The following is a 20,807-nucleotide window of genomic DNA, read 5'->3' on the forward strand; positions in this document are numbered from 1 at the left end:
GAGGATATGAATAAACTCCTGGGTAAATGAAAAGAGAACACACCAATGAATGAAATAAGGAAGCCAAGAAGGATAAACATCAATAAAGAAATAGAAATGAATACTAAGAAAATCTAATTTAAAAACATTTTATTGTTTTTAATTGTTATTGTGTGCGCACTACCATGAATATGTGTGTGTGTCTGCGTGTGGGTGTGTGAATGTCAGTGAAGGTCCTTGCAGAGGCCAGAGTTATTGGATTCCTCTGAAGCTGGAGTTACAGGTAGTTATGAGCTACCTGATGAGGGTGCTAGAAACTGAACTCAGGTTCTTTGGAAAGACAACAAGTGCTTTTCCCTGTTGAGCCATCATCACTCCAGCCTCTGAGAAAATCAAATTTAAATATTGGGAAGTGAAAAGTTCAACAAGTCATATAAATACTCATCAATAGGATAGGTAATGTGGAAGACAGGATGCGAGAGTTTGAGTAACTTTCAGACAAAGGCAACAATAAATTAATAGGAAATATGACTAGAACATGTGAGGTCAATTCGTACCATTAAAAGAGAAAATTTTGACACCATGGGTATAGAAAAGGAGGAATTTCAGGATAAGGATATAGAAAACTTATTCAATAAAAACCACAGCAGAGACTGTCCAGATCTAGAGAAAGAAATGCCCCTGCAGATCTGAGACATTTAGAACACTGACCCAGCAAGGTCAGAAAAGAGCTTCACCATGTCAGCTATAATTACAACACTAAATACATAGGACAAAGGAAGTTTACCAAAAACTGACAAAGAGAGACACGAAGTCACAGACAATGGCAAAAACATGAGAAGAACAGCAAACTATTTTAAACTCTAAACAGTAACCGCCAACCAAGATGACAATATCCAATCTTTCTGAACGAAAGAAGAAAGGAAAACTGAAAAGAATTCGCATGATCACTGGCCATGATCACAGAAAAATATTCAGAGGAATCCTACACACCAAAAGAAAAACAAACACATTCATGGGGTCACAGGGAAGAACAAACCACACCAGAACAGTAAATAAGAAAGGAAGGATTTTTTTTTAAAAAAGTGCCAAACACTACAAAAACAATAAAATGACAGAAATTAACATGCAGCTTTTAATAAAAACTTTGAATGTTTTTGTTTGCTTCTTTTTAGTGCTGGGAACTGTCTAGCATGGCTTCACACAGTCTAGACAATGGAGCAGTACTGATTTCAACTTTTCAGTTAAAAGGTACAGATCAGACTGGATTTAAAATCTATCTGCCTAGGGGAGCCGCCGATTACCGTCCAGCCATGGCCAAGTCCAAGAACCACACCACACACAACCAGTCCCGGAAATGGCACAGAAATGGCATCAAGAAACCCCGGTCACAAAGATACGAATCTCTCAAGGGGGTTGACCCCAAGTTCCTGAGGAACATGCGCTTTGCCAAGAAGCACAACAAGAAAGGCCTGAAAAAGATGCAGGCAAATAATGCAAAGGCCATGAGCGCACGTGCGGAGGCCATCAAGGCCCTGGTGAAGCCCCAGGTGGTGAAGCCCAAGGTGCCAAAGGGCCCCACCCGCAAACTCACCCGTCTGGCTTTAATTGCTCACCCCAAGCTTGGGAAGAAGATTAGAAGCTACATGGCCAGGGGTCGTAGGCTCCAAAAAACAAAGCCCAAGGTTCAAGCCAAGGCAGAGGCCTCAGCTGCAGCTCAGGCTCCCAAAGGTGCCCAGGCCCCTGTGAAGGCCCCATAAAAAAGGTCGCAGTCTGCCAGTGTGAAGACAGATGGACTGGTGTGAACACCTACACAGTATTTGCAGATGTTCAGGACCTTATGCTGTTTTTACAAATAAACTTGAGGCAAGTTCTGTTAAAAAAAAAAAATCTATCTGCCTATTGTTGCCTGTAAGAAATACAACTCACTGTCAGGACAAACACAGGTTTAGAGTGAAAGCGTGGAACAGTATACAATGTCACCAGAAAAGCAAGGGTAGCAAGTCTAATATCTCACAAAAAAAAAAACAACCTTGTAAATCCAAATTAGTGAGAAGCAATAAAGAAGGACAGCATTATTGACTAAGGAATGTAAGTGGAGACTGCACCTTCATTTCCCAGCTTCCCAAAACCAAATAATCACACAGAAACTATATTAATTACAACACTGCTTGGGCAACAGCTTAGGCATATTCCTACCTAGCTCTCATATCTTACATTACCCCATGTTTATTAATCTGTATATTGCTGTGAGGCTGTGGCTTACCAGTAAGGCTCTGGTATTTTTCTCCTTCGGCAGCTACATGGCATCTCCCTGACTCCACCTTCTCTCCTTCTTTTTCTCTGTTCAGATTTCTCACCTTGCTATATTCTGCCCTGCCATAGGCCAAAGTAGCTTCTTTATTAATCAGTGGTGATAAAAAGTATTCACAGCATACAGAGGGAGTCCCACATCAAAGGAACAATACACCAAAATGACATTATAGTTTAAATCATATATATATATATATATATATATATATATATGGAACATGGATATACAAATAAGTCAAACTCAAAATCAATAGAAGGAAATTAAAAAAGATCATGATAGAAAGTAATAAAATAGAAGCAAAAAGAAAAATACAAATAATGAAGCAAAGAGTTGGTTCTTCAAAACATAAGCAAGACTGACAAACTCTTAGACAAACCAACCAAAAGAAAGAAAAAAGCGATCCAAGTAATTAAAATTAAAGATACAAAGGGAGACATTACAAAAGGCATGATAAAATTCATATGATTGCTGGAGGGGTACTTTGAAAACCTGTATTCTGATCATTTGAAGAACGTAGAAGAAATAGGAAGTTTCCAGGTACATATTATTTATTAAAATTAAACAAAGATATTGTAAACAACTTAAATCAATCCAATACATTTCATTCTCAACAAGCAGTGAAAATGAAACAATAAGACTTCCAACTAATAAAAACTTAGACCCAGAAGATTCAGAGATGAATTGCTAGACTTTAAAAGAATACTAATACTCCTCAAATTGTTGCATAAAAATAGAAGGGACACTGCCAAACTCATCACAAAAGCCAAGATTACATATTCTAAAACCAGAATAGGAAGAAACGATGAAAGGAAGGAAGAAAGGAAAGAAAGAAAGAAGGAAAGAGGGAAGGAAGGAGGAAGGGAGGAAGAAAGAAAGAAAGAAGGGAGGGAGGAAGAGAGGAGGGAAACTGTGGCTTGTATGTAAAATAAGTGAAAAAATTAATTAAAAAAAAGAGTTGTTGTGATCATGATATCTCTTCACAGCAATAAAATCCTAACTAAGACAATAGAAGAAGTAGGGGATGAGGGAATCAACATAGGAGGTAGGAAAGAATAAGATGAAATATTATATTCTGGGTATGACATGGCTTTTGTATCCACAAACTCACAGCAGTTGTGGAGACCTGCACAAGACCTACAAAAGATGGGGCTCATCAACATTCCATCACGGGTGGGAGAGGGCCTTACAAGGTCCCACCCCTTGTGGTGAAGGTGTTTGGGGTAGAGGGAGGCATAGAACTCGGTGATGTAGTCACTGGAAGGTTGATTGCCCTTGCTCAGCAAATACCCTGTGTTCATTCAAGAAACTCTAATTTAGAAAAAAAGGAAGGATGGGAAGGAGGGAGGGAGGGAAGAAGGAAGGAAGGAAGGAGAAGTAGTAGGAGGGGGACCTGGAAAGAAGGGGCCGTTAGCAGGTGGGCTAGTGGGACAAGAGAGAATATGGGAGGGAGAAATATGGCCAAGACATATATGTATGAAATTGTGAAAGAGTTAAAAAATATCAAACACCAAAAACAAACAAGCAAAACCCTATCCAACAAAACAAATAAACAACCCAAACAATAAACGGGCTAATTAAATGAACAGATACTTCTTAAAGATGAAGTACTGATGACCACTAGACATGTGAAAAAATTTTGCTATCCTTAGTCATCTGGGAATTGCCAATTAAAACCCCACTAAGATTTCACCTCACTGCAGCCAGGATGACTCTTGTTAAGAAAACAAATAAACAACGATTGTGGTGAGGATGTGGGGAAAATGGAAACCGTTACTTGGTACTGGGGGAATGCAAACTGGTTCAGGCTTTATGAAAACCAGCACAGAATTTTCTCAAAAAACTAAAATATGACAGCTGTGTCTTCGGGATATATCTCAAAGACTCTAAGTCAACACACCCTAGAGATGACCACACACTGCACTTACTGTGGTGCCTCTGGCAAAAGCCAAGTTATGAGTTAGCTTACATGTCTGTCAACAGATGACCTGATAAAGAAAATGCGGTATATATTCATGACTCAGTTTTATTTAACCTTAAAAAATTAAATTATACTGTGGCCTGGAAAAAAATGGATGCTATGAGAGATCATCATAGTAAATGAAGTAAGCCAAATGCAGAGAAGCAAACATTGCATGTTTTCCCATAGATATATCATACAAACACGTGTGCATATGCGTGCGCGTGCACACACACACACACAACAAGAAAACTGGAAAGAGCCATGCGATGGTAGCACACGCCTTTAATCCCAGCACTCGGGAGGCAGAGGCAGGCAGATCTCTGTGAGTTCGAGACCAGCCTGGTCTACAAGAGCTAGTTCCAGGACAGGCTCCAAAGCCACAGAGAAATCCTGTCTCGAAAAACCAAAAAAAAGAAAAAGAAAGAAAAGAAAAGAAAACTGGAGAAAGAGAGTAGTGGAAGGAAGGGGGAGGGGAGAAACAGGGAAAGGGGGAGGAGGAGCTAAGAAGAGGTAATGGAAGGGGTTGAATATGTTCAAAATACATGATACACTTGGAAGAAACTCTCCTTATGAAAAAGCCAGCACTATGTACAAAGAGTATAAGCTTATAAAACTACAAACAAAACAAGACAAGGATCCGGAAGCAATGTGAAGAATTGTTAACCTTTTACCTTTTCACCAAAATGCTCACAAACCGGCGATGCTTTGTTCATGGTCCCAGTTTTGGCTGACTGGAGACCATTTGACCACTCTTATGTCGTGGTGAATAGTGTGGAGTCTCCAAGCCATGTAGGCATTGACTAAATAGCACATGCGCTTCTGGGATGTTCAACATACTTGAAAATGGTAGGAAGCATGGCAGCAGGCAGGGCACTAGAGCAGGAGATAAGAGCTTACATCTTGATACACAAACATGAGGCAGAGATGGGGAAGAGACAGAGCGATAAAGATAGGTAGGTAGGTAGGTAGAAGATAGATAGATAGATAGATAGATAGATAGATAGATATAGAGAGATAACTGGGAAAGACATGGGCTTTTTAAACCTTAATGTCCATCCCCACTGGCACACCTCCACAAGGCCACACCTCCTAATCCTTTCTAAACAGTTCCACAAACTAGGGGCTGAACATTCAAATATATGAGCTCACAGGGAGCCATTTTCATTCAAACCACCACAATGCCACAATATAGTTTATCTTATTCAATATGCCAAAATATCAGTTTCCTTTAGGGAGACCTCTCAGTATGAGTAAAGTTCAATACTAGCAATAAATAGTTTACCTACCTGCATATTCTCCTAATAGATCATTTCCAGTACCATTTGTCATGGTTAGCTTTTTCAAACTTGACACAACCTTGAATCACCTGAGAAAAGTATTGTCTATATCAGGTGGTCCTGTGAACGTATCAGTAGGGGGTTGTCTTACTTAAATTAACTGATATGAGAAGATCCACTTTTGGGAGTGCCATTCCCTAGGCATGGGGTCCTGAACTGTCTCAGAGTGGAGAAACTGAGCTGAACACAAGCAAGCAGGTGTCCATGCATGGTGCTCATTTCTCTCTGGGTTTTTGTTTGTTTGTTTGTTTGTTTGTTTTTGTTTTTCGAGACAGGGTTTCTCCATAGCTTTGGAGCCTGTCCTGGAATTAGCTCTTGTAGACCAGACTGGCCTCGAACTCACAGAGATCCGCCTGCCTCTGGCTCCCCAGTGCAGGCATTAAAGGTGTGCGCCACCACTGCCTAGCTTTCTGTTCTTGACAATGTGATGCTACTTGCTGTTTGAAGTTCCTATCTGGACTTTGCCACGGTGATTAGCTGTACCCTGGAACTGTAAAAGAAGTGAACCTTTTCTCCCCTCCTTGCCTTTCGTCAGCGTATTTTATCACAGCGACAAAAGTTAGACCAGGACACCACCCTTTGCAAGTTTCCTCTTAGTTATGCTGCAAACTGAAAATCGAATTCAAATGGCCTCTCTTTCCACACAGCCCTTCCGCCCCAGGCCGCTGGGATTTCATAATGGGAACTGAGGGTTAGGTCTGGAACTGAAAGGATTTCCTCCTTGGGAAACAAGGGGTCAGTGTGGGGGCCGGAGCAGCTGGGCCCACACAGAGGCAGCTTTCTTCCAGCGGAATGCCAAGCCCACGGATGCCTTGTCCTCAGCTGTTCCACTCCCTGTTAGGACTCTCTGTTCTGGAGCCCTAGAATGGGACCTGCAGGTCAGCTCTGTTCTCCATCCCCATGGTAGCCCTTTCTCTTCATCATGCTAGGCTTGGCATGATTCTCCTGCCTACCTGAGTCTGGGCAGAAGAGCAGAAAGACTGCGGAGTATGTAAGTGCTTGACAGGTGCGACCAGGCAGCTGGCCATCCCGGAAGCACTGTTGGGGGTCAGGGCTGTGCCCAGAACTTTGAGCTTCAAGGGTTCACACTGACCCAGGTGTTAGGATCCCCATTTTGTATGGAGACTAACCGTGATCCGTCAGGGATCCAGCAGGAAACAAACGGCTTCTGGAGAGGATTCAAGTGAAGGAGTGACTATTGACGGAGGTGTGAACAGAGCTAAGGACACCAGCAAGATGGTGGAGCCCCCCCTCCCAGGGGGGGTTGGAGACAGATAGAAGCTGCTATCTTCCCTAGCTGCCGTTACCATCGCTGAGACTTGAGCAGAACAGAGAGGTGAGAGTCACCCAAGACTGACAAGAGCTGAAGCCAGGAAGAGAAGTGCACTATGTCAGAAGTAAAGACAGACACATTTGTGTCTTCCCACAATGTCAGAATTGATTGACACAGGTTTCATTGACTACAGTTTGCCAAGTGGTCCTTATTTTCCCTGATGGCTGCCTATTGATAGAGCTTTCTGTCTCGTAGGGTTCCCGCAGTCATTCGGTCCCAAAGAAACACACAGAGGTCTACATTAATCATAAACTGGTTGGCCTATTTAGCTCAGGCTTTTTATTAACTCTTATAACTTATATTACTGGCCAATCAGCGTTTATTTAAAATCCAAGTGAAAGGGTATAGACCATTGTTCCACACTCCCCACCTTTTTAGACAAAAACTCTGAATCTAATCTCCTTTGTTTAGCTTTTCTCCTGACTGTTAACCATAACAACTTGTAAACCAACATTCTAAACAAAGATAAATATCCATAATCCGTTTTTTTTTTTTTTTTTTAGATTGTGGGCGTAGTTTTCCAGGATACTTCCTGCTGATTAAGGGCGCTGATAATCTTACAGGGACCAAAAGAAAATTTTGAATTATGGTCAAGTCCTGAATGGAATACTCTGTGAGGCCTGAACATCTCAGCTAGCAGTATTAAAACTGTTCTGGATGTCGAAATCAGACATCTGGGCCATCTGCTCGTATCGGAGATTTCTCAAGGGGGGTCTTTCTTGATCAAACCTGATTTTTCTTAATTCAGAATGAATTCACAGCTTCTCATTTCCTGTGGAAACAAAAGCAACACCTCTTCTCCAAAGTAACATACCTTTTGACTTAAATTTTGAAGTCAAGGCATTTTTAAAAACACATATGTTGATTTAATCCAGCAGCATTTATAATCAAATGCCTTTTAGAAGCTGTTGCTCCTTCGCCAGCAGTCATACAATTCAGAGACAACACAATAACATACAGTATCCAGACTCTCTGTGTGTGTTTTCCATCTTTATATGGCTTTATTTTAAACTCTATTTCTTTTATTTTTATTTTTAATCTTTGGCTTTTTGAGACACGGTTTCTCTGTGTATCTTTGGCTATCTTGGAACTTACTCTGTGAACCAGGCTGTCCTTGAACTCACAGAGATCTGCCAGCCTCTGCCTCCCAAGTGCTGGAATTAAAGGTGTGTGCTACCACACCCAACTACTCTCGTTCTTTTTTATTTTAAGGACTTTTCCTTTTTCTTTTCTCTCACAAGCCTACACATATTTTTAAACACATTGTAAACCATTTAAAGGTTTTCTTCATCTGAATCTATCTTTACTGTATATCTCTCTTTTTATATTAGCCCATAATACTTGTCTGTGTTAGCCACATGGCTCGGTACCTTTCTTGGTGAGGCAGTCACATCTTGCTTGCTCTGTGTCTGGCTTCCTCTGTGTCTGGGTGATGACTGCAGACTGACTCTTGCTTCTTCCCAGGATTCTCCTGTTCTCCTTGCCCTGCCTTCACTTCCTGCCTGGCTACTGGCCAATCTGTGTTTATTTAAAATACAAGTGACAGGGTACAGACCATTGTCCCACAGTACTGATTCTTTTTATTACAATCTTTCTTTTTTTTTTTTTTAAATTCTGAGACAGGGTTTCTCTGTGTAAAAGCTCTGACTGTCCTGGAACTCTTCAAGATCCACTTGTCTCTGCCTCCCAGGTGCTGGAATTAAAGGCATGTGCCACCACCACCTGACTTTTATTCCACTCTTAACTACTAACATTAACTCTCCCATCACACAATGTGTGTATGCTTGTGTATGTAGACATAAACATACACAGGAAGAGTAATATATATCTATTCTATAATACATATATTCTGTAATCTACAGTGATAAATATATGTATTAATATATACTAAAAGTAATTATAATGTATTATCATATACTTTATATAGTTTTATATTATATATTATAAAGTATATAAATAATATATTACATGTAAATATAAAATATTTATGCATAAAATATATAAATAATAAGATATATATTAGTATACAGAATAAAAATAATGCATGAAATTAAATGTAATATTAAATATTTTATATTTATAGAAAAATAATATATAAATAACAATATATAAAGAAAAGCAGACATACACACACATGCACATACACATGGCTATAAGGGTTAGGGTAACAGCAGAGTTCCAGAAATTTCTAAAGAAGTCTTATCAGGCAAGGATTGCTACAGAAACAAAGAGGTCACGCAGGCAGTTAGTACTAACAAACCAATAGGTGTGACGGTCACTGACTCTCAGTAGAGCCCAGGCAAAGTGGAGATGGAGGCCATAGGGGCAATGTGCAGAACCAGGTCTAGATGGATGAACAGACCCAATTTGTGAAAGGACAGCATCAGGGACCAAGCTGAGCTGTCACATTGGGACAGTCAGAAATTCTCTACCTATAGATTCTTTGATACACATATAGCAGGTGACCAGGTGACATGTCAGTGATTAGAGATCACGACTTTATTTCATATATCTCACATGAAGCTTCAAAATGCATTTTAGCATAGTGGAGATTCTGAAATATCATTAAACACAACTTCTACTTTTTCTTCAATTGCATTAACCATGCAAATACTCTCATTCATTGAAAGGCGCTTGCTGAAGTACGACCATAAGCAACGGCACCGACACAGAGATAATGAAGATGTACTTGCTGTAGTGTGGAGGGTGGACTAGGAGACAGGAAGACCAAATGAGGACTCCTCCAGCAATCCTTGTATGACATTAGAATACAAGAACCAAAGAAGCAGACGTGGGAAGGCTTCCTCTCGATGATTGGGGAATGACATTGTTAACACGAGATGGGCTATTATGGAAAAGAATGAACGGAGAGTGGGAGGCTATTTGGGTCACTTTCTGACACACTGAGTATATGTGTCATGATGCTTTGAGACAGATACATTTTTCAGTTAAATTGGACATACAATTTTGGGGTTTGGAAGAATGCTTGCCATTGAAGACCTAGGAGTTGCCAGCATGCCCTATGAGAGAAGGCCGAGTGGAGGAAACCTCTTGACATTACTCGCTGTATGTTCGTGTGTATAGACTTTTTAGAATTTTCTTTCCTAGAAGAGGATGTCCCACAGCATTGACATATTTTTACAGTGTCTTAAAAAGAAGAAGTTTAGAAAGCAGTGGTGAAGAACGAAAAGAAAGGGAGAACAAGAAGAGAGGAGACTCACCAGGTGAGTCCCCCCTCCTGTCAGAAAGAGCATCCACGCAGGGCTGCAGGACTCACAGTGAGAGGAATGACTGGCCATTCCCAATGAGCAGGGAGGCATCACAAAGCTAGGAAAGATGCTGCCTTATCAAGCCAGTATTAGCAGGGTGCTTATGGGTAAAATTAGAGGGTGGATGGCTTTGAAGTAGATGGTGGAAGAAGAGACAGAATCCTTCAGGATGCTTGTGCTCAAGGCAGGACAAGAATTAAGTGTTCTTAATAGCTGACATTGTACGTGATACATACTTGGTATCAGAACCCAGCCACGAAGACACAATTTAAAAAAAAAAAAAAACTTAGAGCCTACTCCCTGAAAGGCAAAGCTTCTCTTGCTATTCTAGCCCATTTGGCTTCTGTCTCAAATTACCACAGCCTGCGTGCCTATAGATAACAGCTATTTCTCGTGTTTTTCTGGAGGTTAGAAAGTCTGAGATCAGGGTGCCAGCCTATTTGGTGTCTGGTTCGTAGGTGGCCTTCTTACTGTATCTTCTTTTGTTGGGCATGCTAGTCCCCTTCCTGATGAGCCCACTCTTTTTTTTTTTTTTTTTTTTTTTTAACATTTATTTATTTATTTATTATGCATACAATATTCTGTCTGTGTGTATGCCTGAAGGCCACAAGAGGGCACCAGACCTAATTACAGATGGTTGTGAGCCACCATGTGGTTGCTGGGAATTGAACTCAGAACCTTTGGAAGAGCAGGCAATGCTCTTAACCACTGAGCCATCTCTCCAGCCCCTGAGCCCACTCTTATAACCTAATCACCTCCATACTACCACCTTGGAAGGCAGCTTCTACCTATGAAGTTTGGGATATAGATTCTGGGGTGGGGTGAATAAAAAATCTAACTGATGACTTGATCTGCCCAATTCCTGGTGCTGACAGCGTCTACCAATAGACCTGGGGACAGCTTCTACCAGTAGACCTGGGGACACCTTCTACCAGGAGACCTGGGCACAGCTTCTACCAATAGACCTGGGGACAGCTTCTACCAAAAATCCTGGGCTTTTCTCAACCTTGGCCTTAGAAGCTTCTTTGTACAGTAGATAGCAGTCAGTGCAGAGAGAGATAAATCACTGCTTAAAAGACAGACGAAAAGTCCTAAATGAGATATTTGTGTTAGCTGCACCACCACCAAGGCTCAGGAAATGTAGAAGAGGAGATGGGAAGAATGCCAGAGCCAGAGGATGCAGAGGGGCTGTGGAGCGCTGTCTTCTGGGCCTGGCGTGGTTATTACAGTCACAAACTCAAGGCACAAGATCACAAGATCAAGCCAGCCAAAATCCCAGCATAGATGGAGGAGGATCTCCAGGGCCCCACCCCTTACTGAGTTTTTGGCAGAGGGTAGTTGCTGTGGGAGAGAGAGTCGGTCTTTTTTTGAGCATATGCACACTGGTAAATTTCCTGTGCTCCGCCCCCCAGCTATGTGCACATAGACGGACAACACCAACTGGAAAAGATGCCCAGGGATGGAGCTCTTGGGCACAGTGGCATTTAGAGGACTCAGAAACGGTCACAGGTCAATGCTCTTCCCATAGGAGAAACACTGAGAAAAGTGGCCTTCTTGCTAAGGTACTCACAAATGTGTGTTCATGACCACTAACATAGCCACCGAGGTAGCAGTGATCTCAGCAGGATTGGCCCTTTTTGTTGCTTGGTTACCCCAAAGCACCTACCCAGGGTCAAATCGGCAAGAGCTCAGTGAAACATCAAAGCCTGTGCCTGTCCAAAGCCCCTGTGCCCAGCCCAGCTGCAAGGACACAGGTCTATAACCTAAAGCAGTTCCCGCTGTAGCTGCATGGTGCCTGGCGTGAGTAAGTGCCTAAGGCAGTTAGTTTGTCCCTTTTCATACCATGCCTGGCAGCCATGACATTTACCCTAGAAATTTCTTACAATTTTAAAATTTAAAAATAAATCCTTACAAAACCTCCTAATTAAAACAAAAAAGGTTTATCATGGTGACTGCGGGCAGAAGCGTGGGAGTCAACGGTCTGTCAGGTGGTAATTGCTACTTCTTAAGATTCAGGTCCTTCAGCTGTTAGACAAGAAAGAAAGTTAGTCGCTGCTCCCATGGGCTTTACTGGAAGTCAATATCAAGAAGAGCCGCCCTGGGCCAGGTGTGCATGCACACCTTTGATCCCAGCACTGGGGAGGCAAAGGCAGGTGGATGCCAGTGCCTGCGAGTCCAACTTGGTCTACACAGTGAGTTCCAGGCCAGCCAGGACTACATAGTGAGACCCCCACCTTAAGTTGTTTTGTTTTTTGAATTTTTAATAATAATAATAATAATAATAAAATGCCTGCATTGCTCAATGCTAGCCTCTTAATTTATTTTTGTTTCTAACGGCAACTTCCTCACCCAGGGGCTTGGTTCTGGGATAAGAATCCAGTTTGGTTCAAATCCAAATTAACAAAAGAGCACCGCGCTCAGGCAGGAAGCGAAGTGCAGAACAAAGACCCGCAGCTCAGCAAACAGAACCATCTGGGGGCTCCGCTTTGGTCTGCTCTTCTTCCTGTTCAGAAAGCGCTTGTTCTACTGCAAGTCTTTCTTCTGCCTTACTTATCATGAAGGATCCCACACACACTTTAGTATATGCCAAGAATCTGGGGCTTTGCAAAGAAGGGAACTTTGCAAACCTCCTGGGACCTAGGATGTGGGCCCTGGAATTCCACTGTGGGGCAGGGTATTAGAAACTTAGGGCTAGGAAGCCCAGGAGACTGAACTTGGTTTACAGCTCATGCGCAGTACACCCTGCTTGCTCAGTTGTGGTGGACTGGGTTTTTAGCCAAACATCCCCCACATTTCTGAAAATAAAATGAGGATCAGGTTCTGGCGTCCGTGGGAAATTGACACAGCACGTTTGTATTTTATTTCTGTCAGAGGTGCATAATGTGTTCCAGGTTTTTCTGCTCTTCTGGACTCTATAAAGAAACAGGAAGAAAAGTCGGTCCTGAAAAGGGGGAGACGCTGGCCCGGAGCCCACAATCTTCCTTCTGGGTTCAGACTGAAATATAAAAACATCCTGGGTATTAAATGAAGACAGGGAGAGAAATTGCTGTGTTCCGATTTTATACGCGGTTTTCTATAACCCCTCATCCTGTCAAACAACAGGGGAGTCACGCGACAGCTGTGGGCATAGTGGCTCTTCCGTATTTATTTGGTCCACTAGTTTTTAAAAGTTCAACATGTCTTCAGTGACAGAGCGCGGTCACTTCTGACGCTGCCACCGCCAAACTTACCTCAACCCACAGAAGCAGGAACAAAGCAGGGCATCCTTGGCGCCGTCTCAAGAATGTGCAAGGTGAAGTGTTCCAAGAGAAGGAATGATCCTACTTCCACCTTCACCCTCACCCCCACCAAGACAGGGTTTCTCTGTGTAGCCCTGGCTGTCCTGGAACTGGCTCTGCAGACCACATTGACCTTGAACTCAGAGATCCACCTGCCTCTGCCTCCCTAGTGCTGGGTAAAAGTCAAGTGTCATTACGCCTGGCTTGGTATTACTTTGGAAAATCGTATGTTCAAAGCAAGCCTGGGTTACACAGCAAGTTCCAGGCCAGCTTTGGGATCTATTGGGAAGTATAAATTACTGATAGTCAGTTTAGATTTTCTTTAAAAAGCAATTCATTTAACTGGAACACTATCTAAAAGAAACCATTTTTGTAAACAAAAAAAATAAAAAGGAGGCTGGAACAACGGCTGGAGATGCTGTTCCTGCAGAATTCTCAGGTTCAGTTTCCAGCGCTGAAGCTGGGCAGCTCATAACCACTTGTCTCTTCAGAGCCAAAGGACCTTACGCCCCCTTCTGGCCATCCTGGGCACTTGCACTCACGTGCTACCCATAAACTCCAGCAGCCTCATACAGATACACATAAATAAAATAAATCTTTAAAAAGAAAAGAAAGAAACGTCTTATTCACTATGAATTGAAGCACAGGTCTACAAGAAAGATGCTAAATTTTGAACCTTTTATTTATCAATAATCAAAATGTGGCAGTTCCCCACAATCCAAATATCATCAATACAAATTTCAACTGTTGCAGAATAAACACAAGGTTTCTCAGTACATCTGATAGTTTTGTTTCTTTTGAGTGATTTTCTTGCTGCTGTCCAAGCCACTGTGTCCTTGTTTGGTGAGACCCCCTGCTTACAGTGCTCGTCCTTGCATTTTAGTGTGGCAGTCTTCTCTTGAGTCTTCATGCCTGAGATGTGGAATCGCTCATCTCCCCCAGGGATCCAGCAGCTCCTTCCTGCAGAAAGTAGAGTGTGGGAAAACACAATCTGAGTACATTTCCCCTCGACCTTGGGTTGATTCCAGTTTTTGCCTGACTCCTATAAGGGACCCAGATCTGCTGATGTGCAATTCCTTATATAGAACGGTAGGGTATATTTTTGCAGCCTGTTACACCCTCCCACATACTTGAAATCACCTCTGCCTTACTTATAATACCAAATGCAACCATAAAAATAATTGCCACAGGAATTATTTATGGATGGATAACTAGTACAGGGGCAATTTTTTTTAAAAAATATTTTCTGTATAAGTTTGGCTGCATTCAAAGGTGTGGAACCCACAGATATGAGGACCAACTACACGGGCTCCGTCCATTCTACTAGGCTGATTGCTTGCCTCTAGCCTTTTCCAATGGACAGATCTTGGAAATGCCTTTTTATTCCTTTAAGATAAAATGTATTGCAGAATTTATAGCAGCCACGATCACCTGCACAAGCCCTGCACGACTGAACCTGTCATTCATTATGGAGTAGGAGGGTCTTATGAGGACACACACCTCTCAGGGTCTACAGACATTAATGGTTGCTTGGGAGTGGGAGAGACTTTCTTTTCCAGTGATGTAACCACTGTAAATTGCCTGTGCTCTAATAAAAACCTCACCCATATTCCTGCAAGCAACCATAATTAAGCTCGTACACATACACACACACACACACGCACACAGATACAAGTCTATACAAAGATACAAAAGTAAAAGGTGTACTAGCTGAGAAGAGGAAGGCAGTTAGTGGATTAGGACGGTGACAACAGATTAAAATACATGATATGTAAAAAAAAAATGGGGCTGGAGAGATGGCTCAGTGGTTAAGAGCATTGGCTGCTCTTCCAAAGGTCCTGAGTTCAATTCCCAGCAACCACATGGTGGCTCACAACCATCTTTAATGAGGTCTGGTGCCCTCTTCTGGCCTTCAGGCATACACACAGACAGAATATTGTATACATAATAAATAAATATTAAAAAAAATTAAAAAAAAATACATGATATGGAGGTTGGAGAGGTGGCTCATGAGTTAATGCACACTGTTCTTAGAGAAAATCCATATAGACCATGGAGTTGTTCACAAATGACTAACTCCAGCTTCATGGGATCTGATGCCCTCTTCTGGCCTCTTCAGATACTACACTCACATATCATATACTCACATACAGACACACACACACACACACACACACGCGCGCATTATATAAAATAAAATAAATCTTTAAAAATACATTAGGATGGGCTAACTCAGAGCCCTGGATATGGACCTGAGTGGTAACTGAGTTGGTCAGTCTGGGCCTCCCCTGGGACAGCCCTCCTTCAGTGAGGGTCAGAATCAGCTCTCCAGAGCACAAGGTGAGGGGTGGGGCCAGCTCTTCTGCCGCAGAGGCCAGTGAGGGGGCAGGCAGTTCTCCAAGAGCCAGCTTTCCTACACCCATGCCACTAGGGCCAGTTCTCCTGGGACCAGAGATAGCTCTCCCACTGAGGCAGCCAGTGAGGGGCAGGACCAGCTCTCAGGGGCTCAGGCCACTGGGATCAGCTCAGATCAGACCACTGGGTCAGGGACATCAACACCAACCTGACTGCAGTAGGACCACAGACCCAGACTCGACCTTTGACTGCCGTTCAGAACCAGAGTCACTACGGTCCTGAGTAGGTCACAGGCCATTCAGATCACTATGGCCCTGGGTAACAGCATGGCCCTTGGATACCAGCATAGATAGCCTCAGGTGGTGGTCCAGGGCCGGAGCATCCCCATGGCCCAAACCAGAGTCAGTTCTTCCATGCTGAAAGATGATCAGAGGGAAATTTGCGGCTCTTGCAGAGGACCTGGATTTGATTTTCAACACCTACAAGGTGGCTCACAGCCAGCTGTAACTCCAGTTCCAGAGGATCCGACACTCTTTTCTAACCTTCTGTGGGAACCAGGCCTTCCTAAGCTAAACAAATACACATGCAGGAAAAACAATCAATACACATAAAATAAAAATGTAAGAAAAAAAAAGATGTTCCTATAAGCTGAGGATTGTGGTCCATACCTAGAATACTAGACTTGGGAGGCTAAGGTAGGCAGACTGAAAGTCTGGAGCCTATCTGGGCTACAGAGTGAGACCGAGGCCAGCCTGGGCAACTTAGGGAGACTCTGTCTCAAAACAACAATCTTTTTTAAATGGGTGAGAACTGGGGATATGGAGTCGAGGGCTTGCTTGGCATGCACAAGGCACTGGGTTAAACCAACAACATTGCAAACATAGAGAAGGTAGTGCTTCCAGGGTCTTCCGAAAATCACTCTGCCCTCCTCCCCTCCTGGCTCACTGGCTTGGGCCGGAGTGCATGCATCTGAAGACACTTGGGATAACTGAAGCCCAGCCAGCCCCTGTAAGCATCCTTTAGTTTTCTCGGTGGGCTGAACTCAAAGCTTTCTAAGGGTCGCTTGGAACATTAGCCACCATTGGCCCTTTTCATTCTTCCAAGTAGTTTCTGAAAGAAACTGGTCGATCTCAGCGGACTCACTGGCTTCCCAAGAAGCAAGAGGAGAGCACCAGAGGTTTGACCTCAGGCCACCACCGTTTACGGATCAGGTCCCATGGGTGGAGTGGCTGTGTTTCTGAAACGTTTCTTAGATGTTTAAGGTGACAAGGCTCAGGTTTAGGGAAGAATGTTCCCAAATAAATCATACACGGAGGCTTATTCTTAGTTATGAATGCCTGGCCTTAGCTTGACTTGTTCTAAGCCAGCTTTTCTTAAATTATCCCATCTACCTTTGGCCTCTGGGCTTTTTCCTTTTCTTACTTTTCTATATCTTACTTTCCTTCTTACTCCTTGACTAGCTGGTGACTGACCCCTGACGTTCTCCTCCGCTTGTTCTCTGTTCTCTTCTTCTCCCAGATTTCTCCTTCTATTTTTACTCTCTGCTGTCAGCCCCACCTTGCTTTGCTGTTGGCCACCCAGCTTTTTATGAGGACCTTCAGGTGTTTTAGACAGGCAAAGAATCACAGCTTCACAGAGTTAAACAAATGCAGCATGAACAAAAGTCACACTCCTTAAAATAATATCCCCAACAGAGATGTTAAGAGATGCGCTGCTGATAAAGATGTCCCCTAAGCAGCGTGTACATCAAGTTAGTCTTTCCTGGAAATTCACTGGTCCTTTGTGGGAAAGCGGTTAGAGACCACCAACAGAGAAACCCTTCCCCTGAAGGACCTGGCATGTGACAACGGATGTTCTCCTCATCCAGTTGGTCTTTTCCTCAACCTCTGTGAACAGCTCTGACCTCCAATTTCCGGCTCACTTCCCTGGAAACCAAGGGATCCTGTCCTTCCTGCTTGTCACCTTATTGTGTGACGACATATCAAACGTTCTGCTATTAACGTCTACTGAAGGACTTTTGTATTTGTTAAAATTTTCAGGAACACATACTGATTTAAAAATGGACAGGATTTAAAAATCTCATAATTTAAATGTCTTCTCAAATCCTTGAGCCTAAGAGTTCTTGATCTTATCAGAGTGCAGTACATAGCAATATGGGATTCTATGTATAATAATGCTATTACCTATGTGCGGCTGGACACAGCATAGTAGTTCAAGGCTATGCAGGAGACCCATGATACCTATAACCCTCCAGTTCCTGTCTATGCTAGGGGCTGACACAGAAGTGGCCATGTGGATTGTGACATGTCCCAGCTTACAAAGATACTGTTCCATAGGACATCCAGTGTCCCTTCTATAAGAAAACACATGCACAATTTAGCTTAGAGTTTGGTGTCAAAAACAATGTCTTTCTTCTTTTTCCAAATTAGGAAGGAAGGAAGGAAGGAAGGAAGGAAGGAGGGAGGGAGGGAGGAGGGAGGGAAGGAAGGAAGGAAGGAGGGAGGGAGGGAGGGAGGGAGGGAAGGAAGGAAGGAAGGAAGGAAAGAGGGAGGGAAGGAGGGAGGGAAGGAAGGAAGGAAGGAAGAAAGGAAGGAAACACACATACACAATTTGTTACCTGTCCATGGCATGGGAACATTAGATCTCAAGTGTGTCTTTTGAAGAACTGAGAAGAGCCTGATTTCTGCTGATGAGTAAATGAGCTGGCACACACCTGGTTCTAGGGGAAGAAAGGACAGTAACGTTTGTCTTTAAAAATCAAACACCATACAATGCATCATATTTCCCATTTTGCCTTGGCTATTGGGAGGCTTAGCTCTAAAGCAATGCTTGATGCAATAACTGTTCTAGCCCAGGTTCCAATCGCAACTGTTAGCTACTTCCCAGAGACTTTATTTATTTTTAGCATTCTCTTGTGCGTGCATTTTCATCAGCAAAAGCTTCAGAAGCAGAATGGAGTCCTGACTTCCAGAGTCAGATGTGTGGATTGGATTTGGCTGGACCTTAAGCGAGCAGCCTCTCTGAGTACACGATGCATGCTGCAATGCCTAGAGGATGCCTTTGCAGAGGGCCTGGGAGACTCTGCATGTGAGAAGGGCTGACAGCACAGAACAGTGAAAATGAGGCAGCACAGCACAAAACTGAGACACCTTCGTCGATGCTCTGTGCGCATATTTGACTCTGGGCCACACACACGCCAGGCCCACATCTGCCAACTGAGTTACGTCTCCAGCATTCTCCAGTGTGTTCTTTTGGGCCACCAACTAGCTCCCAAATCAGGACACTGAGACTAATTATTAGTTTTGAATGCTCAGTCTAGCTTAGACATGTTTCTGGTTAACTCTTTTAACTTAAATTAACCTGTTTCTCTTTCTCTACCTTTTGCCTCGGGGTTTATTCCCTTTCTAACTTTCACTGCTGCTGTGTGTCTGCCTGGCTTCTTGCCCCAAATGTGCCCCTCCTTCTCTCCTCCTCCTTCTCTCCTCCTCCTTCTCTCCTCCTCCTTCTCCTCTCCTCCTTCTCTCCTCCTCCTCCTCTCCTCCTCCTCCTCTCCTCCTCCTCCTCTCCTCCTCCTTCTCTCCTCCTCCTTCTCTCTCATTCCTCTTTTCTCCCAGCCTAGGTTGATCCTCCTATTTATTCTCTCTGCCTGCTAGCCCTGCCCGTCCTCTCTCCTGCCTAGCTATTGGTTGTTCAGTTCTTATTAGACCAATCAGGTGTCTTAGGCAGAAACAAATACAACAGATCCTTTCATAATTAAACAAATGCAGCATAAACAAAAGCAACACACCTTTACATAGTTAAAGTGATATTCTGAAGCATAAACAAATGTAACACATCTTTGCCTAGTTAAAATAATATTTAATAACATTCCAGATTTTTTTAATCATTCTGAACTGAAATCCTCTATTTATTAAAGAACTTCCATATTTCCTCTCCTGGTAACACTATCCTTCTTTGTCTCTGTGAACTGGCTAAAGATCAATACATTAATACAAGGGTGGTTTTTTTTTTCATTTGCATTCCTAGCCTTCTCCTCCCTTACTGAATTTTTTGGAACAGATCCCAGATAACATATTTTCTCTATAAATATTTTAGTAATGAACTATAGAAATGATCCCTGCAAGTATAGTCTTAATATTTTAATATGTATACCTAAAATATAAAGAATAAAAACCCTAGGCTGGAGAGATAGCTCAGAAGTTGGGAGCACTGGCTGCTCTTCCAGAGGTCCTGAGTTCAGTTCTGAACAACCACAAGGCAGCTCGCAGCCATCTATAATGAGATCCGGTGCCCTCTTCTGGCATGTAGGCATCTATGCAGGCAGAACTCTGTATACATAATAAATTAATAAATCTTTAAAAGGAGGGGTGGGGCTGGAGAGGTGGCTCAGTAGTTAAGAGCACTGCCTGTTCTCCCAGAGGATCTAGGTTCAATTCCCAGCACACACATGGCAGCTCCCAACTGTCTGTAACTCCAGTTCTAGGGGGTCTGATACCTTCACACCAATGCACATAAAATGAAGTTAAATAATTTTTTAAAATGAAAACCCCAACAATAGCATTAACCCATATGGAAAACAAACAACAGCTTAATTTTTATCAAATATTCCGTAATTTCTATTGGTTTGTCCTCAGTTCTAAAATAATTGTGAGCCCTTAGAATCAGAACCCACTCATTGATAGATTATTTCTCTTAAAGTTGCCTTTTATTCGTGGGTTCTCCTTTTTAGCTCCTCCTCCTTTTAAAATGTCTTGCTACCAAGTTGTTAAAGAACCAGGCGGCTTTTTCTGTGGACTGTTCACAGGCTGCAGTCTGTGAATAGCATGAGTTCCCATCATACTATTACCACCTTCTCTCTCCTGCGGTTTCTGTATCCAATGAAGATCTTTGGTGGGAATCAGGTTTAATCGATCATTTATTTATTTATTTGTATGGTTTTGTTTTAATTGAAAAGAATACAGGAGATGGTGCTTACTCCACCA

At 42.8% G+C, this 20,807-nt stretch overlaps 1 pseudogene; it reads right to left on the minus strand.

The window, feature by feature from the left end:
* Positions 1-19,865: 19,865 nt before the first annotated feature.
* Positions 19,866-19,958, minus strand: LOC121448983 (annotated as a pseudogene).
* Between the last annotated feature and the right edge of the window lie 849 nt (positions 19,959-20,807).

This window comes from Microtus oregoni, unplaced genomic scaffold (genome assembly GCF_018167655.1).
Source record: "Microtus oregoni isolate MIOR12 unplaced genomic scaffold, Mior012 000005F_ref0000423, whole genome shotgun sequence".
Lineage (NCBI taxonomy): Eukaryota > Metazoa > Chordata > Mammalia > Rodentia > Cricetidae > Microtus > Microtus oregoni.